The sequence below is a fragment of the Cotesia glomerata genome, linkage group LG10 (genome assembly GCF_020080835.1).
Source record: "Cotesia glomerata isolate CgM1 linkage group LG10, MPM_Cglom_v2.3, whole genome shotgun sequence".
NCBI classification, from domain to species: domain Eukaryota; kingdom Metazoa; phylum Arthropoda; class Insecta; order Hymenoptera; family Braconidae; genus Cotesia; species Cotesia glomerata.
The window spans coordinates 4,960,959-4,970,942 of record NC_058167.1 but is presented as its reverse complement, the minus strand read 5'-3'; the positions used below and the strand labels follow the sequence as shown (position 1 = coordinate 4,970,942).

Below are 9,984 nucleotides of genomic sequence, written 5' to 3'. Positions count from 1 at the left end.
CAATGATATAGTATTATTTTCATAACTCAAAAAACCGCGTCGATTGCCGCCAAGAACGTAGAAATTGGTTGATTGGTTCAAGAGATATCCTCGATAAAATATTTGGAAACAAGTGTTTTTTTAACATAACTCCGACATTTTTTGAAATAACTTTTAAACGGATCCACTGATCAATTTAAAAAACTAATCAGCTATTAGCATGAAAAAATCACATCGATCGCCGTCAAGTTGGTCAAAATTGGTCAATTCGTTCAAGAGATATCATGAACGAAAGAAAACCGAAAAAGTGTTTTTTTGGAATTACTCCAAATTTACTAGTTTTATCAATTCAAACTTGAAGATTCTTCATGAAACTAAAAAAACTGCGTCAAATGCTGCCAACTGCATAAAAATCGGTTGATTCATTCAAAAGTTAGTGCGGTTTGAAAATTAAAAAAATATTGTTCTATGAACCTTCTATCAGACTTTTGATTTCTTCGAGCTCAAAAGCATAGAAAAGCTATCTTTCTAAGCTCGAAGAGCTTAAAATAACACATAAATTGTATTTTTGAGCTAGGAGAGCTCAAAAACATCATTAGTGCAGTTTTATGCACCTAGGAATGGAATTAGGGGGAAGTTGCACGGATTGCCTTCAGGGTCTACCGTTTTTCTAATTTTTTTTTTTTTATTTATTTTAGAAAAAAAAAGTTTTTTTGGTTTATGATTTGATTTTTGTATTCGTTTGTTTTGATCGTCATGCAGACGACGAAGTACCATGCGCCAAAGGCGCTGACTGAATACGCCATAGGGCGATAGTGCTGCACGTGCCGCTAAGCCGAGTCATGTTTATAAATAAAACTTTATTTCTGAATTTGACTAAGAAATAATTTTTTTGGTTATATTGCTGGTGATGGGTAGTTTAGGTTGCTGTTGGTTCCGAAGGTAGTTGTGCTGGTCCAAAAAGTACCTAGACGAAACCATGGGCTCCTGGTCGACGGCTGGGGGGAGGTGTTGTTACAGGCCGCTGTTGTTAGCGCCACCTGTGTACTATTTTTTTTACTAGTATTTTGAATTTATTCAAAAAGCAAATTTTAATTTAATTGCGGTCATTGGTTGGATTCACCGCGACCGAGTCGCCCTTGCGTGAGTAAAATTCGAACGAACCTCGACTGCGCGCGAAACCCCGAATTTATTTGCGATTAAGAAATAATTTAACTGTAGTAAATTAAGTTAGCTTTACATTAGATTTAAGTTATTTAATTACTGTAAATGGTACAAAATACGACGGCCACTCGCTCGACAAAAAAAGACGACGAAAATCTTCTTCAAGATCATCAACGGCGAGAGGATGGCTGTCCCAAGAGTAAACAAGACGACGGACTACACGGAACGTGGAGTGAACAAGCGGCGCAGGCGTGAAGTTGGAAAGCAGGCTGTCGAGCGCGCCAATGCTCCAGTCAATACATCAAATGGCACGTCGATATCGGAAAATTGAATATATGGTGCCATCTCTAGAGTTAAAACGTCAACTACTCCCGAGAGTGGGGCGAGCAAGCAAAGAATGCGATAAGTGATGATTTTTCTTTCTTCCACGTTTTGGCTTGGTGTTGCTCGGATGTACTTTTGCTAATTTAATTCCGTTGCAACAAATTTCGGATGTTGTTTTATTCTTGCTGTTAAGTTAAGCGACAAAATAATTATTACTATGACGAAGCGTAGTTCGCTATTGAGTATTGCTGTTAAAAATTATTATTGTCATCGACGTTGAATTGACGGTTACACCGGCACACAAAAAAAAAGTTGTCTGTACTTGGGACGCGCCACATATATTCCCATGTAATTTGACCCGCTGAACCCGAATTTGAGGTCCGTTTGGCCCCTACACCCTAGGATTTTGAGAAAACTGTAAAAACCGAAAAAACGGGAAAATTGGGGGTTTTGGTGATTGAAAAATTTTTTAGATTCTAACTATGCATGATTTTCATGTATTTCGATCTGCTTTATACTTATCTGAAGTGTACTCAGACCAGCAGCCATTAAAAGTCTAAGTAAATCCCAAAAACCCATGAAAATTGCGAAAAAACAAAAATTCCCAATATTGTGATAAAAAATGTATTGAGCTAAATATATGATGATTTTCATGTAGGTTTATCGACGACATATAAATCTCCAACTTTTATAACTCAGACGTCTCGAAAACATCAAACAAATGTGCAAAAAACCCCGAAAATTGGAAAAAAATCAAATGTAATATAATAAAAATCGAGTTATTATTCAAAATAAATAAAAAATCATATCATTCGATCTGTGGTGCATAAAAAAAAAGTATTTCGTCCTAAGACTTAAAAAATTAATTTTTCGGAAAATATCATCAAAACCCTTTGGATTTGAATTTTAATTCGTTCTCCGCTTATATCTCACCCTTTTATCTTCAAACGTCCTGCATAAAGGGTTTCTCTTTCGTTTCCTCTCTTCTTCGGGTAAATCTCTCTTCAGAGTCCAACAATGATCTGCCATCATATTTACATCCCACGTTCCTTGATATCTCCATCACACTAATGTCTTGATGGAATCTCTCACCTTGCTCTTCACTAAAATCACCAAGATTTTCAGGAAAGTGTGAAAGATGAGAATGTAAATAGTGCAATTTTGTATTCATTAAGCAACCTAAAGTATTATAGTTGTATAACAACTCGTCAACTAAAGTTGCGTAGTTATCACTTTTCGTATTCCCTAAAAATTGCTGTGATACTTCCTTAAAACTTCCCCAAGCTGCTCTCTCAATCTCGTTCATCTCATATTCAAGATTAGCATCCTGGAATAGAGTCCGAATTTGGGGTCCATCAAAAATTCCTTCTTTTAATTTAGCGTCACTTATAGCTGGAAATTTTTCGCCCAAGTACTTAAAACAGTTTCCATCTTTATCCAGAGCTTTGACAAATTGCTTCATAAGGCCAAGCTTGATATGAAGTGGGGGCAGCAAGTACTTGGAAGGATCAATTAGAGATTGTCGCGTAACATTGTGAGAACCAGGATTCAAATTTGTTCTTGTTGGCCATTCTTTTTGAATGTAATGATTCTTTCGGTCTCGGCTATCCCACAAACATAAGAAGCAGGGGTACTTTGTGAACCCTGATTGTTGGCCTACCAATATTGTTGCAATTTTCAGATCACCACAAACCTTCCATTGATGTTCTGAATAGTTTATTTTATCTAATACAACCTGTAAATTGTCATAAGTCTCCTTTAGTTTAGTCGAATGAGCTACTGGAATCGGTGCCAATAAGTTTCCATTATGAAGAAGCACAGCTTTAAGACTTCGCCTAGAGGAGTCAATAAAAAGCCTCCATTCTTCGTCTTTGTAAGTGTTTGGCTTCAACTCATCGATCAGTCCTTTTACATCTGAACAGTACACAAATGAATTTTCGCTGTCTTTTGTAAAATACTTCCGGAACTCTTTTTCCCTATCACGATAAAAATAAGCTGTTGTATTTTTAGCTAATAAATTTTTTTTCCTTAAAGCTGAGGCTAAATGTTCAGCTTTTACCTTAGATAGTCCTAAGTCTCGTACAAGGTCATTCAATTCAAGTTGATCGAAGACTTCAGGGTCTTTACTTCTAGGAACACCACTCGGGATGTATTCTTCATCCTCAGAATGGATCTCTTCGGGTTCAGGATCGATTTCTTCAAAGTTATCTTCAACTTCCATCTCTTCATGTTCATTCACTGGTTCAGGAGCTGCAGGTTCTTCGACATTCAAAACTTTTTCTGCTGGCACAACTGATGTTACGTTGGCATATTGAATTTTATGTTTGGTTGTCGAAGAAAAACCTGAAACTTCCGTCGTGCAAAAATAGCAGTTTTTTGACTCGTTGGTGCAGACCAAATCACAGGTTTTGAAAATTTCAAGCACTGTTTACTTTTCGTCTGCTCCCAACGAGTAAGCATCGTGTGACACCGATTGCAAAGTGAATGTGGTACCCAAGTTGCTTCCCAGTTCGTAATCTGGATACCGAAGCAGGTTTCGTAGACATTTTTCAATTTGTTTGAAAAAGATCTACGACTTTTCGTTACTTCAAATTCTCCACATATGTAACAGAAGCAATTGGAGGGTGTGTTACATATGTGAGAGACACTTCTTGTCATATTAAACGCTTCAGAAGCCAAGTCACCCACTAATGAAGAGCTGCAGTCACTTGATGACGACGCCTGCGAGCCTGCTTTCTCACTCTGACCAGACGCCGATACTGGGATTCCGGGTCCCTGCATCGTAAAACACTTATTACTTGTGCCTGCCATGACGGCATTCAAGCCGTTAACCCAGGGACTATGCCAGACGGTCCTGTTGCCCGCCGTCACCACGTGGAGGTGCCCTGGTTACAGGCACAAGCATTTAAGCAAGAAATCGATTCTGAGCCCAAAAGTTCCTAGAAGTGAAAACCCTGAAACATCAGCTTAAAGAAAAAAATTTATTAACTAAAAATACAACAGCTTATTTGTATCGTGATAGGGAAAAAAAATCTGATAACATTTTTAAAACGGCGAAAATTCATTAGTGGACTGTTCAGATGTAAGAAGTTTGATTGATGAGTTAAAGCCGAACACTTTCAGGACGAGGAGTGAAAGTTTTTCATTGCTTTGTCTAAGCGAAGTCTCAAAGCACCGACTCCAGTAGCTCATTTGACCAAAAATCATTGAAAAGTTTGTGGTGATCTGAAAATTGCTACACTAGTTAAGCCAACAATCTGGTTCACAATATATCCCTTCTTGTATGTTTGTAGGATAGTCACGATCGGAAAATTCCCTACAGTAGAAAAGAACGGCCAACAAGAAAGAATTTGAATCCTGGTTCTCACAACGTTATGCGAGAATCTCTCATTAATCCTTACAAGTACTTGCTGCCACCACTTTATATCAAGCTTGACCTTATGAAGCATTTTGTCAAAGCTCTCGATAAAATGGCAACTGTGTTAAGTACTTGGACGAAAAATTTCCAGCTATAAGTGACAATAAATTGAAAGAAGGAATTTTTATGTACCCCAAATTCGGACTCAATTCCAGGATGCTAATCTTGAGTATGAGATGCACAAGATTGAGAGAGCAGCTTGGGGAAGTTTTAAGGAAGTATCTCGAAATTTTTTAGGGAATGTGAATACAAAATTGCACTATTTACAATCTCATCTTTCACACTTTCCTGAAAATCTTGGTAATTTCAGTGAAGAAAGAGAAGAAACATTCCATCAAAACATGAGTGGATGTCAATATGATGGTAGATCATTGTTGGACTCTGAAGAGAGATTTACCCGAAGAAGAGAGGAAACGAAAGAGAAACCCTTTATGCAGGACGTTTGAAGATAAAAGGGTGAGATATAAGCGGAGAACGAATTAAAATTCAAATCCAAAGGGTTTTGATGATATTTTCCGAAAAAATTAATTTTTTTTAAGTCTTAAGACGAAATACTTTTTTTTTATGCACCACAGATCGAATGATATGATTTTTTTTTATTTATTTTGAATAATAACTCGATTTTTATTATATTACATTTGATTTTTTTCCAATTTTCGGGGTTTTTTGCACATTTGTTTGATGTTTTCGAGACGTCTGAGTTATAAAAGTTGGAGATTTATATGTCGTCGATAAACCTACATGAAAATCATCATATATTTAGCTCAATACATTTTTTTTATCACAATATTGGGAATTTTTGTTTTTTCGCAATTTTCATGGGTTTTCGGGATTTACTTAGACTTTTAATGGCTGCTGGTCTGAGTACACTTCAGATAAGTATAAAGCAGATCGAAATATATGAAAAACATGCATAGTTATAATCTAAAAATTTTTTGCAATTACCTAAACCCCCAATTTTCCCGTTTTTTTTCGGTTTTTTACAGTTTTCTCAAAATCCTAGGGTGTAGGGGCCAAACGGACCTCAAATTCGGGTTCAGCGGGTCAAATTACATGGGAATATATGTGGCGCGTCCCAAGTACAGACAACTTTTTTTTTTTGTGTGCCGGTGTTATCAATTATTGAGTTTTGTGTTACTACAACGTGATTGTGAGGCTTCACATCAATTCGACGTGTATAGTCCAGGATCGGGACATTCTTCACGAGTTGTCAGTGGACATCCGACGCCATGCTGGGCTCACCAACCCCAGATTTATCTCGACGTGGAAGCCGAGGGCGATTTGGCGAGCGACCAACCTACGGACGAGATTTGGATCTGCGTCTTTGACCAGGGTGAGTGGGCTTGCTTTCGATTAAAATAGCTCGTGGGATTTAGTTAAATTAAAATTTAGCTTGAGTTGAATATGTAAATAATTTTAATTTTATTTAATCGTCGTCGACGCTTGGCGTGACTTATTGTTGAAAAATTTCAAGGTTGAGTTGTTACTAACTCAGCGAAGATAATCCCACGAGGTATTTAGGTAACGCCTTTTTTGTTGTTTACTGCTGTTCGGTAGTTATTATTATTATTGTGTGATTTTTTTGCATTTATAATCCCGGGGTAACCTTTGACTGATTAGTTGATTACCCATTGATCGAGCTTCGGGTTCGTGCGAACGTCGACTTACCGATACCAAGTAAAAGGTCCACCTCCGGAGAGGGAACCCGAGAAACGACTGTACGTCCGAGGCAGTCAGTAGGCGCGCAAAGTACCCACTCCTAGATGCGAGATTGGGGCTTAGCGAAATTTTGAGCCCAGTGTGAGACGCGGTGACGGAACACTGACGAGTTATTGATTGCGTACCGAACTGTACAATTAAAGGTGTATTATTTTTTTTTTATTGCTATTAGTTCACCGACGACAGGTGATATATTTGAATGATTTAGATTAGATTAGATTAGATTAATTTATTGTTATACCAAAGCCAATTTGGCCAGATGGCAATATTCAGAAATTAAGTACATAAATTTGTTTAACAGTTAATTATACAATGATTATTTGCTATACCTAAATAATAACAAAATTGATATAATAAGTATTTATAAATATTAACGATTTTACATATTAGGTAACAATGTTAAATATAAGAGTTTAATTTTGATAATAATAAACATATAAAACGATTTAACCAATTATAGTAAATAAGACAATAGAGATTAAATATCCAGAATAAATAAGTAATCGAACAGTTTATTTTTGAAGATTTCTAGGCTAGATGAGTTAACAATGTCTACTGGAAGTTCATCCCAAAGACGTATGACCGTTACAACAAAAGAATATTCATAATGAGTTGTAGCAAAATTCGGCATTTTGAAACTACTGTTTTTCTTTGCTGCTAATCTTTCAGAATGCCTAACAGTAAGATCTTCACAGAATAAATCTCGCAAGTAATAAGGTTTTTCTATGTCTAAAAGTTTATAAAAATAGCAAGCAACATAATAAATACGGCGACTTTTAATAGATAGCCAACCAAATTCACGTCTGTAAGGCGTGACGTGTTCGTCACATATTAAAGCCATATTAAAGCAAATTTTGAGGGAGTTGGGAAAGAACGGATAGGGAAAAGGGGGGGGGACCTAGTCAGTGGGAATTTTTCCCTAATTGAAAAAATAATCAGACAGCCCAGACTGGGAATCGAACCCAGATCTCTCGGTTACGCGCCAAAGGCTCTACCAGTTAAGCTATCCGAGACAAGTACTGACTACTTTATTTAGTCACGTATATAAGACCCACCGAGCAAACAACGCCACCGTCCTAATTTATACAGTATTATTAAGTGAAAGATAAAGCGAATAGTTGAGTTTACCGCACGTTGAAGTTTACGATCATTTTCATATAATGAATTTGTTAAAACAATAATGCAATAGTCAATTAGGGGTAAAATAGTTGCTGAGACTAGAAGTTTTTTTATATTATGAGTGTAAATATTTTTACGTAGTTTCAGACTATATAATGTAGAGTTTATTTTGCTTACTGTTTTTGCAACATGAAAATTCCAAGATAGATCACTCGATAAATGGAGTCCAAGACACTTAGCCGAGTCCGTATACGGGAGTGTCACACCATCAATGATGATAGGGGGTAATCCTTCACGTATAAGAGATTTCACTCTATTATTTGATCCTAACCGCATAGCTTTTGGTTTAAGAAGATTTACTTCTAAGCCATTCTCTCTGGCCCAATCAGCAACAGCTTGGGCATCAACATTTATCAGCCTTATTGCTTCATGGAGCTGATACGAATAGAAATGTAAGTAGATGTATGTGTCATCGGCAAATAGACCATATCGACTATATGCCAGCCGTTTAGTTACTAGGTTCATAACTATTAAAAATAATATAGGTCCTAGGACCGAGCCTTGAGGAACACCAGACGTGGTTTCAACGAAACCCACCGGAATCCCTTGTTCATCTACCACTGACTGACTCCTGTTAGTCAGATATGAAAAGAACCAGGTGATTGTATCAATAGAGAAGCCTAATTCAACCAAGTTTCTCAAAATAACTTTATGGTCAACATAATCAAAAGGCTGAGTACTATGATGTTTTCTGAAGCCAGATTGATAGTTATCAAGCAATTCATTGTCCTCAAGATAGTTCATCACTTGATTGGCTACTACTCGTTCAAATACTTTACTTAGATGCGAAGTATTAGCTATCGGACGAGTATCAGATAACGAACGCGGTGGAGAGACTTTGTTTAATGGGAAAATGTATATCAACTTCCACGCTTGTGGGAAATATGCCAGTTGTTACGTTCTCAGAATTTCGCCTAAAATTATTTTTTTTGATTACTTTATAAATATTATATTTTAAATAAATATATCTTGTTAAATTCTCCGAATGCACATTGAGAGATGTCCGTTGCTTCGCTGGTGGCTTGATCAGCAGCTTGGTAACGGAAGTCTCGCGATAAGGCATCAGTAGAGAGTCACCGCGGCCGCGGATAGTCCAAACATCTTACGTCAGCATGGGACCCGGGCCTCGATGACTCTCTCAGGGAGTGACCTGAGCTGCAAACATGGCTGAAAAACTGTTTATAAAAAACTAATCTGGAGCTAATTCAGTCAGTAGATCCAGAGACTCTCTAGTGTAAAGAGCTCTGCCCTCCGACTTGAATCTCTCCAGATCCTATTATCCGAATAAATACCAACTATACCGAATACATAGTCCACTCTACTTATTATGGGGGCGAGCGCTTAACAAGCTGTTCCACCCCAAATAAAAAAACCTTTTGGTGGGAGCGCTAGCCAGCGTTCCGCCAACTTAACCCATCCTGCCGGTCGAGCGCTTACCAGCGTTCACCAGATTCTAGTCTCTTCGGTGCGAGTGCTAGCCAGCGTTCCGCCAACACCAAATCCTCCAGTTCATGTCTCGAGGAAGGCGATCGCGTCGATCCGGTCGCTCGGTACAACAAGGCCGTCGTCTCTTAGCCCAACCGTTCAGTTTGTCGGCAATTAATAACACAAACCCAGTTGAATCGGAAGTAGAGGTAGTGCGGGCAACGAAACCGTCGTTGCGAATAATCGACGACGAAATACTCGTCGAACCGCGTGTGAAAGTAGTACGAACCGCCGAAGAAGACTCTCCAAAATCACCGCCTCCTTCGTACCAGGGTCAAGAGGGTCAGTCCATTCCAATCAACAACAACCGCCCTGCCTTCTGGACGGACATCACCCGGACTTGGACACTGACTTCCGTTGAGATTCCCAAAGTTCGGCCACTAGGAGGAGTCATCCCGGTCGAAGACTCTCGATACGGATACTACTCCGAGGAGTATTTCCAGAAGACCGGCCACGACACGTACCCGCCTTTCGAGGCTAAGTCGTTAGAGAAACGGGGTATTATTTGGGCTGACTTATGGGGCCAATAATGGTGAGTCCCTAAAATATTAGTTAGGTAAAGTAAGCTCATCTGTGACGGCACCCCGGGGGTCAATAGATTACCCAATGATGCCAAACCTGAATTTATTCGACAGTTCTTAATTAAATTTTTTTCTTTCAATTTAAAAATCGTCCCTACCAATTTAAAGGCGTAATAAAATAAATACTAAAAATTG

General features: G+C 38.2%; 1 long non-coding RNA gene across 3 annotated transcripts; it reads left to right on the top strand.

Annotated features, from left to right (window-relative positions):
- The first annotated feature begins 7,726 nt into the window (after positions 1–7,726).
- On the top strand, positions 7,727–8,175 carry LOC123272874. 3 transcript variants are annotated; one of them, XR_006511192.1, is made up of 3 exons: positions 7,727–7,803; positions 7,871–8,007; positions 8,075–8,175. It is a non-coding gene; the product is annotated as an uncharacterized LOC123272874 (long non-coding RNA). The 3 variants fall into 3 exon arrangements; XR_006511191.1 differs by lacking the exon at positions 7,727–7,803 and having other exon boundaries at positions 7,810–8,007; positions 8,078–8,175; XR_006511190.1 differs by lacking the exon at positions 7,727–7,803 and having other exon boundaries at positions 7,810–8,007.
- The last annotated feature ends 1,809 nt before the right edge of the window (positions 8,176–9,984 follow it).